The sequence below is a fragment of the Elephantulus edwardii genome, unplaced genomic scaffold (genome assembly GCF_000299155.1).
Source record: "Elephantulus edwardii isolate Elephantulus edwardi_28Jun2011 unplaced genomic scaffold, EleEdw1.0 scaffold00047, whole genome shotgun sequence".
Classification (NCBI taxonomy): Eukaryota; Metazoa; Chordata; class Mammalia; order Macroscelidea; family Macroscelididae; genus Elephantulus; species Elephantulus edwardii.
In genome coordinates, this window is record NW_006399797.1 from 12380489 (window position 1) to 12395939 (window position 15451).

The 15451-nt window shown below is 40.3% G+C and overlaps 1 pseudogene; it reads left to right on the forward strand.

Annotated features, from left to right (window-relative positions):
* Positions 1-1142: 1142 nt before the first annotated feature.
* The window catches only part of LOC102864158, a 30663-nt pseudogene continuing 16354 nt past the window's right edge, over positions 1143-15451 (forward strand).

Below are 15451 nucleotides of genomic sequence, written 5' to 3' on the forward strand. Positions count from 1 at the left end.
AAAGACCCACCAGAGGATCACCTATGCATAGGTTCCAATTCGAAGGGACATAACAACAACACAACAGAATCTGGTATATCATTGTTTATGCATTCCAACTCATGGCAACTTCATATATATGTCAGAGTAAAACTGTGCTCAAAGGAGTTTTCAGCAATGATCTTTCAAAAGTCAATTACAAGGCCTTATTCCAAGGCTCTTCTGGATGGACGCAAACTTCCAGTCTTTCTGTTGGCAGTCAAGCACATTAACCGTTTGCACTACTTAGAGATTCCTAAGGGAATCCAAGTAAAAAAGCTCAACTCACTGCCACTGCCGTTTAGTCAGAGCCAAGGTTAATCCTCCACTGGGTTTTCAGGGGCTACAAATCACATGAGAGAATGTCCACATTTCTCCTAAAGTGCTGCTGGCAGATTCAAAGCAGCCTCTGACAGATTACTAGAACAACTCTGTAAGGACACGCCACCAGAGTTTCACAGAGTCCTAATTACAAGCTAAAATGAGTATTTTGAGAGCCAGGGAGACAATGGACAAAGTACACACTTGCAACACAGGAAAAGAGTGTGATCAGAATCACAGACCCACAGGAAGAGGATTGAAGGTTTGGCAGGCCTTACATTATAGACACGAAGTAAACATCAGCATTCTGAAAAGAACACGTCAGGAATAGGATGCAAGAGCTGAGGTAGAGTCTGAAGATGGTATGAAGAGAAGGGGCAGCAGTGTCTCTAACCATCGAGGGTAGCACATCTTGATAAGCACTGTAGTTGTCAATCATCTGTTTGCCCATGTGCTCTGTGAGGGGAATTTTAAAATTTCTGTCTCTTAAATTGTTTGCTATGGTGGAAGAAGTCATGTAGACCTGAGTTAATTACACCATATTCCTACTTTGTATCAGTGATGTGTAGCACTCATTTAGGCTGGTACCCACACAGGAGATCCTTTAATCCTGTTATGACTGGAACCAAACAAGTGGAAGGGGCTATTGGTAATGACCTCCAAAACAAATTCTCTCAAGCAAGAGTTCCCTTTAAGGTTTATATTTAGCAGAACTGAGCAAGACTATGAATAGTTTCTGAGCACAATGGAGTTAAAGAGTCACAACCTGTTATAAGTGGCAGGTATAGCCAAGACAGGCAGCTATGAATGGATGTAAGTAATATAGGGCACTAGTGACAGAGCAGCCTAAAGAAATCCCCTCAGCATCCTGGGAAGGTGTCCTACTGCCTCCAATCAGCAAGCAGGTTTTGGTCTATGCCACCAAAGTTTCCTTCTCTTTATGTGGAAGCCACTAATGAAAGCCTTCAAACAAAATCCAGATTATGACATCTCTGTAGATTCTCTCTAACGTAAATTACTAGTTTAGCTGGTAAGTTTATGGTCTTAGCTTATCAGACACTGAAAATCTTGCCATGCACAAAGCCTCCTTCAAGTGAAGTCACTGAAAGGAAGAGAACTGGCAAATCATAATTCAAGAGTTTGATGTCAGGCTGGATCACATATCAATAATGAAAGCAATCCATTCTTGACGCATACCGTTCCTGATCCTGAACCATGCAGTGTTTCCCTGCTCTGTTCTGATGACTGCTGCCTGGTCCAAGTACAGGTTTTGAATGAGCACAATTAAGTGTTCTGGGATCCTCATCCTTCTCAAGAATGGCAAGTTGTTGTGAATGGGAAAGTATGTCTTCCTTATTTACATGAACGAGGACATTCACAATCCCACCTGATCGTAGTGTCTGGAGATGAATCCCTAGTCTTCTCTCATCCCACTGTTTCAGCCTCCCATCCACCATCCCAGGCAACAGGGCACCTAATATTTCCTACATGCCAGGTGTGCCAAGTGGCATCTCTTCATACCCATCCAGCCACCTTCCTGGCCCCACTGGTGTCCCAGGCTGTCCTTAACCACCTGGTGGTCACAACAGGTTCCCAGTACCCTTCTCAGCCTCCAGTGACCACTGTTGGCCCAAGGAGGAATGGCACAATCAGCAAGGTCCCCATCAAAGCCTCTCTCTCTCATCTATACCATCAGTGACAACTGAGATGGTGGATGAAGAAGGAAAGGGACCAGGCCCAGGCAGACCTCGATACTTTGAAGGGAGCAGAGGCAGACCTCAAAAAGGGCCACCAGAAGCTGGAAGAGAACAAGAAGGAGCTGAGCCTGATGAAAACATAGAACTTTTTAAAAAGAAAGATAAAGAACTCAGTTCAGCTCTAGAGAAAATGGAAAATCAGTCAGAAAACAATTATACTGATGAAATCATCATTCTCATGGCCCCACTGTACAAGCAGATCTAAATTTGTATGCAGAGGAAAATGCAACTGAAGACACTTTCTTTTAGGAGAAGCCCTGCTGCAGGGAGTAATAGACCTGGATGCCTTCCCGAAGCATGGGCATCTTCTGTCCCGTAAACAGTTCCAGCTGAGGAAACAAATGCAAAAGGCAAGAAGGACTGCAGTATCAGTAACCTCTACTGACCTTTCTGCCATCACATGAGGACTGAGCTCTTCCTAATGCAGCCTTTTCCTCTCGTCCTTCCTCTTATCAATAGGTGCCAGAAGAAGTTACTGCAGTATATCATTCAAGTGTAAAACATTTTGAATCAATAATATATTTTGAGGGTTTTTTGGTTAAAAAAAACCAACCCAAACAAACAATATAAGCAAAGGAGGCATGTAGTTTTAAATTAATCTTTGTATCTATATATGTAAACTTCTCTAACCGGGTTGGGACCCTTAAATCTATGATAAATAACCCTAGATGTTTCTAAGATACAATTCTTTTTCCAAAATAGTTTTATAAATAGTCGTGGTTGCCGAGTATTTGCTTTACAATGTGAAATTTGTGAACGTTCTTGTCAAGCATAAATCACTATGCTTCTAAAGCCTTAAGAAGCAATTTGTTATTAACAAAAAATACGCATTGATGTCACAGAGACCAACTCCAAGTTCTAAAGTCAGAGGTAAATGTTTTCTCAGCATTCTTAGGGTACTCACTTCAACCTAGATTTTTAGGTAGCCCCCTTCCATAACACAAAGAAAAAACTAAAATTCATAGCCTTTGAGTCAGAACCAACTTGCAGCTGATGCTCCAGCAAGTTTTCAAAGGTCATACATCACACAGGAGATTGCCCATCTTTCTCTAGAGGACGCACTGGTAGACTCAAAAGGCCAAAGAGTCACTGCCTTCGGTTAGCAGCACAACTCCCTATGGACCATGCCACCAGAGCTCCGACTAGAGCATGAGGAGAGCTGATACGATGGAGTCCCTCGCTGTCACAAACAGCTAAGCACTTGGATAGTAACAGAAAGTGTGATAGTTCAAATCTACCCAGAGGCATTTCAGAAGACAACCCTACTGATCTGCTTCCAAAAGGTCAGCCTTAAAAACTCTATGGACCAATAGAGACTGGAAAAGATGGGGTAATAATAGGCAAAGGTCAATAGTAATTAATTATAAAACACAATGTATATGAAGGACTGTAGGAATAAAAGAGTGTGTGAAACACAAGGTAATGAATGAAACAATGTATATGAATTACTGTATGCAAACCAACATAAAATTAACTTTTCACAAATCTTTTGGAGCAGTTCTCCCTCAGTATACATGTCATCTCTATGAGTGACAACAGCAACTAACAAATACAACCACCCAGGGAAGCTTAAGAAGATAGCCCAAAAACCAAACACAATACTGATAGTTCATTCTCTACTGCTATCTCAACTCTAAGCACTTAATCCTCTTAAGATTCAAGAATCATCAAGCATTCCAGACTAGGCACTACAGAATAAAACTCAGGTAATTAGTTGCACCACCCAAAATAACATGAACACCTAGCCTGCATCTTGTATTTGTATTTGTAATTGCTATACACATTTAAATTTCACAATTTATATATATATATACTGAATGTGAAGTTGGACAAGAGTTAAAGAAGACCAAAGAAGAACTGATGTCTTTGAATTGGGATGTTGGCAAAGAATACTGATTATACCCTGGACTACTAAAGGACAAACAAATCTGTTTCGGAAGTGCAGCCAGAGTGCTCCTTAGAAGCAAGAATGGTGAGACTTAATCACACATACTTTGGGCATGTTATCAAAAAGGGCCAGTCTCTGGGAAAGGTCACCGTGTTTAGAAAAGTAGACAGTGAAAGAGAGGAAGGCCCTCAATAAAATGCAGTGACAATACTGTAACAATGAACTTGGGTACATCAGAGTGCAGATAAGATTAGGTAAGCAGAGCACAGGCTCAAGAAGGGGTTTTTTGTGCTGTACAGAGGATTACTATGAGTCACAATTAACTCACTAACACCTCACAACAAAAAAAATTACAGATAAACACATAAGGACAACATAAATACATATTAAACATATGACTGTTAAACAAAAGATTAATATTAAAACTCACCAGATGCCCTGAGGGAGACAGATATGGCGGTTTGCTTTCATGATTTATCACCTTTGAAACTCTGTGGGATGGGTGTACTCTGCCCTATAATGTTGTTATGAATCAGAACTGAATTGACTTAACAGCAGCGGGTTTTTATTTTTACATGTAGTTAGCCAGCCCTGGTGGCACAACAGTTACACACAGCTGCTAAATGAAAGGTTGGTGGCTCAAACCCAGCAGCCTCTCTGTGGTAGAAAGATGTGGCAGTCAGCATCTATCAAGACTTCAGTCTTTGCAATCCTGTGGCACAGTGAGTGGTACTCTGTCCTTCAGGGTCACTGTGAGTCAGAATTGACTTGAAGGTGGAGGCAACACAGAGTCAACTCAGTTCATTGAGTCAGAACCTCGTCACAGCTGATCCTCCAGCAGTTTTCAGAGGCTGTGAACTAATGAGGGGGGACTGTCTATCTTTCTCACACAGAACAGAAAGGGGATTCGAACTGCTTGCCACTGCGTTAGCAGCACTCATTAACCACTAAGCTACCAGAACCCTCTCGAGTCTATATTCGGAGATGCTTCTACAAATATTCAATCTTTACTACAACTCTGCACAGTAGGCATTACTCTGATCATCTAAGAAATTATGAAATTGAAAAGTCAAATAATTTGCCAAAAGTCATAGGACAAATTAGTAGGAGTTACTATTCAAATACAAGTATAATTCTAAAAGCTCAAATCAGTAATTATCCTGCAGTAAAATCAAACTCCCTAGACTGTTTTCCTATAACAGAAAGTAAAATTTTGATCATTTAATATTCATTCCTCATCCAATATATACATTTCAAGTCTAATTGACTAATTACTTAATGAGGAACCAGCGAGAGGTCTTTGATTCACTCAGGAGTCTTCATTCGGTTAAAGAGAGTCTCCAGGAGGGGTACAGACTTAGACTAATCAATCAACAAGTTGCTGAGTGCCAGAGACTTGCCGTGAGAAGCTTTATAAAGAAGCCTAGGGGAGTGGTAGAATGGATGGCTACTCTGATATTTCAATGTTGTAAATGAAAAAGGAGACCAAGCAGATACTGTGAAAACTGAAAAACTAAATAAGGTTCTGTGAGGATGAGAAATCGCTGGCACACAAGCAAATGACAATTTTCACAGAAATTAGGGTCTTGGAGAGGTGTATAGGGGTCGGGCGATGGCACTGAAACAACTACCTAAATTAGTGTTTGATTCACAGTCATGGTGGACTTTGAGATTATCCACTACACAATCAATCATACCTAAAAAGAAAAACAACAGTGTGGTTAAGAATGTATGTACACATTAAAGTCTGCTTAAGGTAAATGATGTCGCCATATGCATTGAAACTTGTAAGAACTTGAACTCAACAGAACTCTTTTTGTTTTTCTGGGTCTTTCAAGTTTTCCATCCTGGACAAGCACCACTTTTCCATCATTCTTTATTAGTGGAAAATATTTGGGTTTTCCTTCTTAGACAGGTATTATACTGGTCCAAGCTTTTGTGGTTTTGCTGTAATAGCACTGTGAGTGTTAAAAAACAAACAAAAACCTACATACATATATTCCCTACTACATTTTCCATATAATTATTCTGTACTTTGTTGTTGTTAGGTGCCATTGAGTCACCTGAAACTCATAGTGACCTTATGTACAACAGTCCTAAACCCTGTTCTACCCTGTGCTAGTCTTATTATCTCCGACACACCTACCCCCATTACCCCAGTCAATGAATCAATCCATCTCATCCAAGGTCTCCCTCTTTTGCACTGTCTCTACACCCTCCTGAGCATGACATCCCTTTCCAAGGACTAGTCCCACCTTGCAACATTTCCAAAGTATGTCAGAAAGAGCTTCAGTATCCTTGCCTCCAAGGAGCAGCCTGGCTTCACCCTCTGCAGGACAAACCAGTTTGATCTCTTAGCCAATGACAGAAAAGCAATTCCTGCTCATCTGCCCTTGACTTCTTCTGACATAGCAGTGAGTTTTATTTAGGTCTTCAATACTTCTCCAATCCCAAAGACCAATATCGCTGCTCCTGGTTCTTCTTCCCCTGGAATCAAGATTCTTACAGCTCAAGCCTAAACCTTTAAAAAAGAAAATGTGAACCCAACTACTCTATTATTGGCATATCAAATAGCTTGCTCTCTTAGAAACACTGTAATGCATTCAACCAATACTTACTAAGTACCTGTTGTAAGTCAAGTTCTCTCTCATCTGTTAAAGATATACTGTTGTTGTTGCTGAGTGTCACTGCATCTACCACAGCTCACAGTGACCCTATTAACAAGAGATCTAAACCTTGCTCAATCCTTACCCTTTGCACAATTTCTGTTGTGTTCAAGTGCACATTTACACTGTGTCAATCCATCTCAATGAGCGTCTTTCTCTCCTTCTCTCACCTGCAACCTTTCTAAGCACAATGTCCTTTTCTAATAACTAGCAACCCCTGACAAGATGCCCAAAGTATGTTAGCCACAGTCTCACCAACCGCACCTCTAAGGAGCACGCTAAGTGCACTTCTGCCCACACAGATTCGTCTGTGCGTGTGGCAGATGATCTACACTATATTTGATATGCTTTATCAACACCATGATTCAAAGACATCACCTGTTCAGTCTTCTTACTCTTTTACATGCATACAAAAAGACTGAAGATTTCACAGCTTGAGTCAGGTGCTCCTTAGTCTTTAACATCCTCGCTTTTCAATTCTTAAAAGAGCTTTTCGATAGCCAATTTGCCCAATGCAAAGACAAGAGGTCTTTTAATTTGTTGACTGTTGCTTCCATGGATGTTGATTATGAATCCAAGTAAAATTAAATACTTGACAACAATCAAAATAGAAATAAACAAGAGATCAGTAAAACAGTGTCCCTTATGGTATTGGGACAGAAACTAAAGTGGGGAAGAAAGAACAAATGCCGAAGAAGTTGCCATTTTAGATAAGATAGTAAAGGAAAGTCTCACTAAGAAAGTGACACTTACTCAAAGACTCAAAGAAGGTGAGAGAGTCATACAGACAAGGAGAAGAACAATTGGAAAGAAAGTCCCTGCGGCAGAAATAAGCTGAGTATTTCAAAGGCCAGTGTGACTGGAACAATGGAAGGTGTTAGAGACAGGAGGTTGTATGCGGAGATAGGACACGGGGTTATCAGTAAAGGCAGTCATGCAGACAGGCAGGGTCTTATGCTGTGGCTATTCAACTAGGTAACAGGAGAAAGCATTAAAGTGTTCTGAGCATATATTCAAAGTGTATGGCATATATTCAAAGGAGATCTGTGACTGTTCTGCAGAAAATAGCTATAGAGCAGATAGGCCAAAGTATAAGAAGAAAAAGCAGTTAAAAACAGAATTCTGATAAATATAAGTAACATTAACTTGAGAGTTGACAGTTAATGAAGATGCATGACAACAATAAAATTCTGAATATGTGCTGAAGGTAAAGTCAAAATTACTTCTTCGCTAATTTATTCTAGAATATGGGGGGGGGGGAAGGGAGTACAGAGTGATACCAAGGCCTCTGACATGAACAGCTCAAAAGAAAGATCTGCCCTGGACAATGATGGGAGAAACAGGGTAGGAAAAATTTGAAAGAAATAAAATCAAGTGCTTGATTTGAGACATGTTAAGCTTAAGATGTCTAACTGTTAGATATTCAAATGTTGATACTGAATAATCACGTACCAAAAAAAAAACAACCTTGGACTGAAGACAGAAATCCCATTTGACCCAGCTATTCCACTGCTTAGAATAGATCCTGAGAAAATGAGAACTGAGGCACAAATAGAGACTTGAACCCCAATGCTCATAGCAGTGTTATTATTCCTTATTCCAAGAAGATGGAAACAGCTTAAATGTAGAACCACAATCAAATGGATTGACAAATTATGGCACATTCACACAATGGGATACTAGGCAGCATGTAAGAGCAATGATTTTGTAAAGTATGCCCTAACTTAGGAGACTGGAGAGCATGGGGGTTAACAGGATAGCACAATTTGATGGATGGAAGGAGCGGTGAGTAAAGGAAATGGAAAAGATCTGGTGTGAAACAATGTATACAAACTTTGTAAGTAAACCAGTATAAAATAAAAATTTTATTTAAAATAAAAAAAGAATGAGAAGAAAATATTCTAAAAAAAAATCCCAAAACAACAAAAGCAGCAGCAGCAGTTTGGAGTTTGGAAAAAGGACAAGGTTGGAAATAGAAACTTGGGAAGTGTCACCATATAAATAGCACTAAATAAGAGAACCAGAGAAAACATACAAGTATCAAACCGTGGAGGACTCCAATACAGACATCAGGAGAAAACACCAAAGACAACTGAAAAGAAGTTATCAATGAGAAAGAAGGCAAATCAATACACCAAGCCTAGAGGTTAACTGAATAAAATGTTTCCAGGAAGAAAAGTAATGGAGAATTTTAACAACTGTTAAAAAAAGTCAAGGTGCATGTAACTGGCCATTAGATTTCACATTATGGAGGTCCTTGGTCATCCTGGTACAAACAAATGTGTTGGTGATGGTAGTGTTAGCTGCTAACAAGTAAATTCGAACTCTTGTTAATGCTATATATTCAGAGTAAAACTGCTACATATTATTTTCTTGGTTTTAATCTTAACAGAAGCAAATCAGAAGGCTGTTTCTTCTGCAATACTGCTGGATGGGTTTGACTCACTCACCTTCAGGTCAGCAATTTAGTGCAAATTATTTGTCGCACTTAGAGACCTTTTAGCGAGTTTAGTAGAAAGGAATTTCAAAAATACACAGTTCAAATCAATCAGCTGTTCTGCAGGAAAAAAATAGGCAATCTCCTTCGATGTGATCTACTGCCTCTGAAAACCTACTTCAAGGTCAGCTATGGGTCAGTTTTGAGCCGACAGTACCGAACAAGAAGAAGAACAATAGAGACCTTTCAGAAAGAGAAGTACAAAAGCTAACTGGATGAGGTTCAAGGAAGAATAAGAAGAAAATAATACTTACAAAGTACATACAAACAAATTTCTCATAAAGATCTCTTGTTAAGAGAAAAAATAAGTAGCTAGAGAGAGTAGGAGTCAAAAGTGGGTTGAGTGGTCTTTTCATTTTTTCCTTTATATTTTTATTCACCCATTGTTGCATAATTTCTTCCCTACTCATCCTTCCTCCCTCCCCCAGTCCACTTTGCACTGCACCTCTTGTTCCAGACTGTTGTCATACATGTAATACCTAATTGTATATTCCTTTCAGACAGTTCTTCCCCTCATCTGTTCCAATGCAGTGTTCATTATCTCTTTTCCTATTTTCTCCCACAATCCTCCAAGTCAGTTTCCTACTTTCCCCCACTGTCCCCCAGTCAGTGTTCTTCCATAACAGCAGTGCAATGCAGTACTTGTTCTTTTGTGACTGAGATCTTTCACTCAGCATAATGTCCTCCAGGTTCTCCCATGTTGTGTAATGTTTCACAAGTTTATTATTTTCAATGCTGTGTCATATTCAATTGTGTGAATGTACCATAATTTTTCCATCCATTCATTTGTTGATGTGCACTTGGATGCATCTCTTTGTTATTGTGAACAACTCAGTAATAAACATAGGTGTGAATACATCTATCTGCACGAGTTGTGGCTTGAGTTTCTTTAGGGTAAATTCCTAGTAGTGGAATTTCTGGGTCAAATGGTATTTCTATTCCCAGCCTTTTTAATAAGTACCAGACCACTTTCCATAGTGGTTGTACCATTTTACACTCTCACCAGCAGGGAATGAGAGTTCCTATCACTGCAATTCGAGGGCATCTAACAACAATAACAATGAGAATATAGGGAGAGCTACGTTGGCCTAGTGGACAGAAAGTTATGCTAGCAAGTCCAAGGTGGGTGATTTTAATCCGCGGCCCTCAGGCATAGTTCAAATTGTTTTTCTATCAAGCGTTCTTCTAGGTGGTATAGCACTGGTCTGTGCACTGCTGTACAGAGGTGACTCGTGGTTACTGTGATGCTAAATACTGTGACACTGATGTGCCATATGTGATAATGGTTACCCACGGTGGACAGTGTTTAGTGGAGCTTCCCAATAAAACAAGCCTGGAAGCAGGAGTGGCATCCACTTCCAAAACAGCTTGCCTCTGGAAACTCTTAGAACTGTGCTCAGGCCTTTCATTCATAGGGTCGCTGTGAGTCATCTACAACTTGACAGCACCTAACAACAACAACACAACCATCACTGCACAACCTTGCCAGAATTTGTTGTTTGCTTCCCTGCTGAACTATGCTATTGCTGCTGGGGTGAGATGATATCTCATAGTTGCTTTGATCTGAATCTCAAAAGAGGGTTGTTTTTTAGAGGTAAATGAAATAATATGCTTATATGCTAATGGGAATAATCCAAGAAAAAATGAGAAACTGATGATGCTGAAGAGGCAGGAGACACATCTTGGGGTGAACTAGAAGAAATGGGCTGCAGTGAAACAGCAGAAGGCTGGCCTTCCTTAAGGGAGGAAAATGTGCAACGATGCATGAATGGAAATCCAAGTTCTTTATAAACTTTCATCAAAATCTCAATTTAAAAAAATGCACAGTTCAACCATTCTAAGAAGAATGAAGATGAGCTGTATGGGCACAGATGCAAACTAAATTCTCTTCTAATTGCTTTTCTTTGTCTAATGAAACAGCAGAGAATAATAAGGGAAAGCTGAGAGCTTTGCTGCAAGAGCCTCGCTGTGCTACAATCCTGAAAGCATGTAGTTCAAATCTACCAGCTCTTCGGTGGGAGAAAGAGAGGCAATGTCATCCATGTGATTAAACTGCCTCTGAAAGCTCTCGAGGGTCAGCTCTCACTCTGTGGTATACACCACCACACACACACACACACACACACACACACACAAAAATTTTCTTGGAGTCAGAATAACAGAAATTAAATCAGGAAGACAGAAGGGGGTCCTGGATAGCAGGATCCTTGAAAATGAGACAAAGCAAAGTCCATAATGACTAGGTCTCAGGGAGCAATTTTCAAATACCTTAGTCCCAGGATCCGCTTTTTAGTCTTAAAATTTATTGAGCACACCAAAGAACATCTGTGCACATGAACTATGGCTAGTCACTTTTACCATATTGTAAATTAAAAGAGAAAACCCAAGAATATACAACTGGCAGAGTGAAGATGTCATCACACGTCACATAACCTCTGGAAATCATCCCAGTGCACTTTAAAAGAATGAGAAAGTAGAGGCAAATTATGTCTCAGCATGATCATGAAAAGTGTTTGAGCCTGGAAGGCCCCCTGAAAGAATCTTGGGGACATGCCCTCCCCACTGCAGTATCAAGGTGTTGAACTGACCAGCCGACTCTACAGAGGAGAATCTCACACTTGGAAGAGAAGATGACAGGGATGTGAAAGTTAAACAGTAAGAACAATTTCTATGAATGCTGAGCCCTCCAATAGGTCAGACAGAAACAGGGCTAGAACCTGTGATGGTAAATGAGGGATCCATAGTGGCTGAAGGAAGGAAGAACCAAAAAAAAAAAAAAAAAAACGGGGCTGGGGTGATGCCAGCTGGGAGGAGATGCAAAATCAGGAATTTTCACAAAGAAGAGGAGAGCATTCTGAAAGAAACAAAAAACCAACAGAAATACTTTCTGCCTTTCCTCCAGGATGAAAAGTATCACCACCTTAGAGTGTGGAAGGGGAAAGTGTCCCTGGTATTCAAGTTTCTATCAGAGGAAAAACATAAAGGAGAAGTTAACTTTAACTGAAATGGGTAAGTTTGAGTATATAAAGGGTTTTGCTGATGACAGACAATGACTCCCAGAGAGTGCAGTGGAAGAGGGCATGGGAACTCAGAAAGGGTCATTTTCCACCTTTCCACTTCCTATTGCTGTGTAAATGAGCTCTAGTGGCTTTGTAAGGAGTTACACTGCCAACCCAAGGCAGGCAGTTCGAATTTACCCGTTGTTCTGAGAGACAAAGAACTCCCATGAAATTTACAGGCTCTGGAAATCACTGCAAGGATTAGCTTTGTGTCAGTTCAGAGGTAATGGCAGTAAGAGATTGCTGTGAAACAAATGAAAACCTTAGCTTAGAACAGCACGTTTTTGTGGTTACTTCCATTTCTTTTATTTCTAATTCCCATGGATTATCAGGTATAGGCATTCAGACAGGGCATAGGAAAAAATCTAGGGTTTCAGCTATGAAGATTCAAAGGACGTTGTTTTGTTGTTAACTGCCATCAAGTCAAGTATAACACACAGTGACCCTATGAACAAATCTGAACTGTCTATCCTGTGCCATCCTTACCACCCCCTACACACTTGAGCCCACTGTCACAAACACTGCTGTCAATCCATTTCATGAAGGATCTTCTTCTGGTTCATCTTTCCAAACATGATGGTCGTCTCCAAGTAATAGCCTCTCCTAAAAAAACATACTCAAGTGAGATGAAGCTTTGTCATCCTTGCCTCAAGGAAAACTCGGACTACACTTTCTCCAATACATACCTACTTATTATTTTGGTAGACGACGAAATAGTCAGCACTCTTCTCCTATTCCACAACTTAAAGACATCAATTATTCTGTCATCCTTATTCACTGTCTAGCTCTCAGATGCATAGAAAGTGATTGGAAAGACTACTCTTCAAGACTTTGGAGAGGTCTCCAGCACCAGATATTCGCAATGCAAATCCTCAGATCTCCTGACTGCTGGCGCCAAGGGTGCTGACTGTGGGTTCAAGTAAGACAAAACCTTGAACAATTTTAATCTTTTCTCTGTTTATTGTGATGTTGCCTTTTGGTCCACTGGTTTTGTTTTCTTGATGATGAGATCCATATTAAAGGCTGCAATCCTTGATCCCTTAGCAAGCAAGTTTGTGTTAAACCCATAACACAGGTTGTTGGTGTTCCTTCCTCCAATCCCAATACCACATTCTTCTTCTTTTTTTTTTAATTTAGGTTGTTTATTTTTCATTTCAATGAACATCTACAGAGATTTTGGGATTCCATTCATTCATTGTTGCATCATTCTCCCCGCACAAACCCCTCCCCCCTCCCCCCCCATTTGCTCCTCTCCTTGAAAAGCAAAAGAAAAACTCCCTCATTGGTACACAATCCCCCCCCCCGCACCTCCCCAAACCCCGCATTCTTCTTCTTAAAGTCTAGCTTCTCAGATGACTTGCTCAGCATACAGACTGAGTAACTATGGAGACAGAAAAGCCCTACTGCACACTTTTTCCAATGTTCGACCATGCAGTGGTTCCCTGCTCTGTAGGAACAACAGCTTCTAAGTATAAGATTCTAGGTATAGGTTTTACATAGATATAAGTGTTCTTGAATTGCCATTCTCTCAATGTTAGCCATAATTTGTTATGGCAAAAGACAGAATGACTCAAAAACTAGACGCTAGCATCACCTGGAAGCGCATTCATGTCATGTCTGGCACCTGGATGTCCACCAAGCACAGCACCTCACCACATGGCTCGGAGTCCTCATAGTAACTCACAGCAACCCTATGAACAACAGATCAGAAACGTGGCCTCCTCTGCACCATTCTCACTATCTCTACTTTGCTCAAGCCCATTGTTGCAATCACTGTAACAAATTGATCTTACTGAAGGTTGAAGGTCTTCATCTCTCTCACATGACACTGTTTTCCCCATCGACTGGCCCCTCTTGATAACATGCCCAAAGTATGTGAGATGGTGTTTTATCATCCTTACCTCCAAGGAGTACTCTGGTTTCACTCTCTTCAAGAAAGATTTGTTGGTTCTTTTGGGAGTCCACAAGATACTTGGCACACTTCTCCAATACCACAATTCAAAGGCATTGATTCTTCTTCAGTCTTCCTTATTCACTGTTCAACTTTCAGATGGACAAGCAGCAATTCAAAATACTATGGCTTGCAACAGATGCAATGAAGTCTTTAAAATGTCATCTCGTCTCTTTAGCCCTTTAAAGAGCACTGCAGCAGATATGCCGAATGCAACACATCTTTTTGATGCTTTGATTGCCATTACAACGGTTGTTAATTGTGAATCCAAGTACAAATGAAAGGTTGACAATGCCAGTCCTTTTTCCATCCATCATGGTGTTACCTACTGGTACAGTGGTGAGGATGTTTATTTTAATGATGTGGAAATGGTTCCACATTGAAAGCAGTGAAGCCTATATATAGACTAAGAAAGAGAATAGAACAAGAGAACGCTGAATGGTTTAAAACCAGGAAAGGTATATATGAAGGTTGTATCCTTTCTCCTCTGAAAAATCACATATAAACAAAATTTCACTGTTGCTCTCAGGCTGGAACTTTTCATTGGGTTTTTGAAGGCTGTAAATCACACAAGGGGCTATTGTCCATCCTTCTCCTACAGAGCCACCGGTTGATCTGAACTACCAGAATGGTGCTGACTTTAGCTAATAGCAGCACGACTTCCTAAAGCCTATGCCACCAAAGCTTCCAGATTTGTCATAATTTACTGGTTAAATCAGAAACCAGCCTGCCAAATTTAAATCCTCAAAGGCAAAGCTATCAAATTCTGGGACTGTATTTTAAAGCCACCACATCATCTTTTGTTCAAAGGGAGATGTTTCCAGATCTGAAGGACTGTATTTATAGTAACACTGTAGAAGTTACTGAACGAACTTCTATTACTATCCTTTCTCTCTTTTCAGTATGAAGAATGGGGTAAAGCTGTAAAGTTTAAGCAAAAGCAGTCACTGATTACATAATGCAAATCATAAAGCTACTGTAAAACTGTACATGATGGTTGGCAAAAAAACTCACGGCCACCCTTAGAGTTCTTTCTTGTATGTATTCAAGCTTCCTAGCAAAGGAAAATGAGATGCTTTCTCAGTAAACATAGTGCTACAGGTGTCTGACTCAAATTTGGCAAAATTTAACTCTCCTAACTATAATTTGTTGTTGTTGTTGTTGTTGTTATGTGCCATCGAGTCATTTGCGACTCATAGTTACCCTATGCACAAAAGCCCTAAACCCTGCTCTATCCTGCGCCAACCGCACCGCCTCTGACACACCCATCCCGAATACCCCAGTCACCAAATCA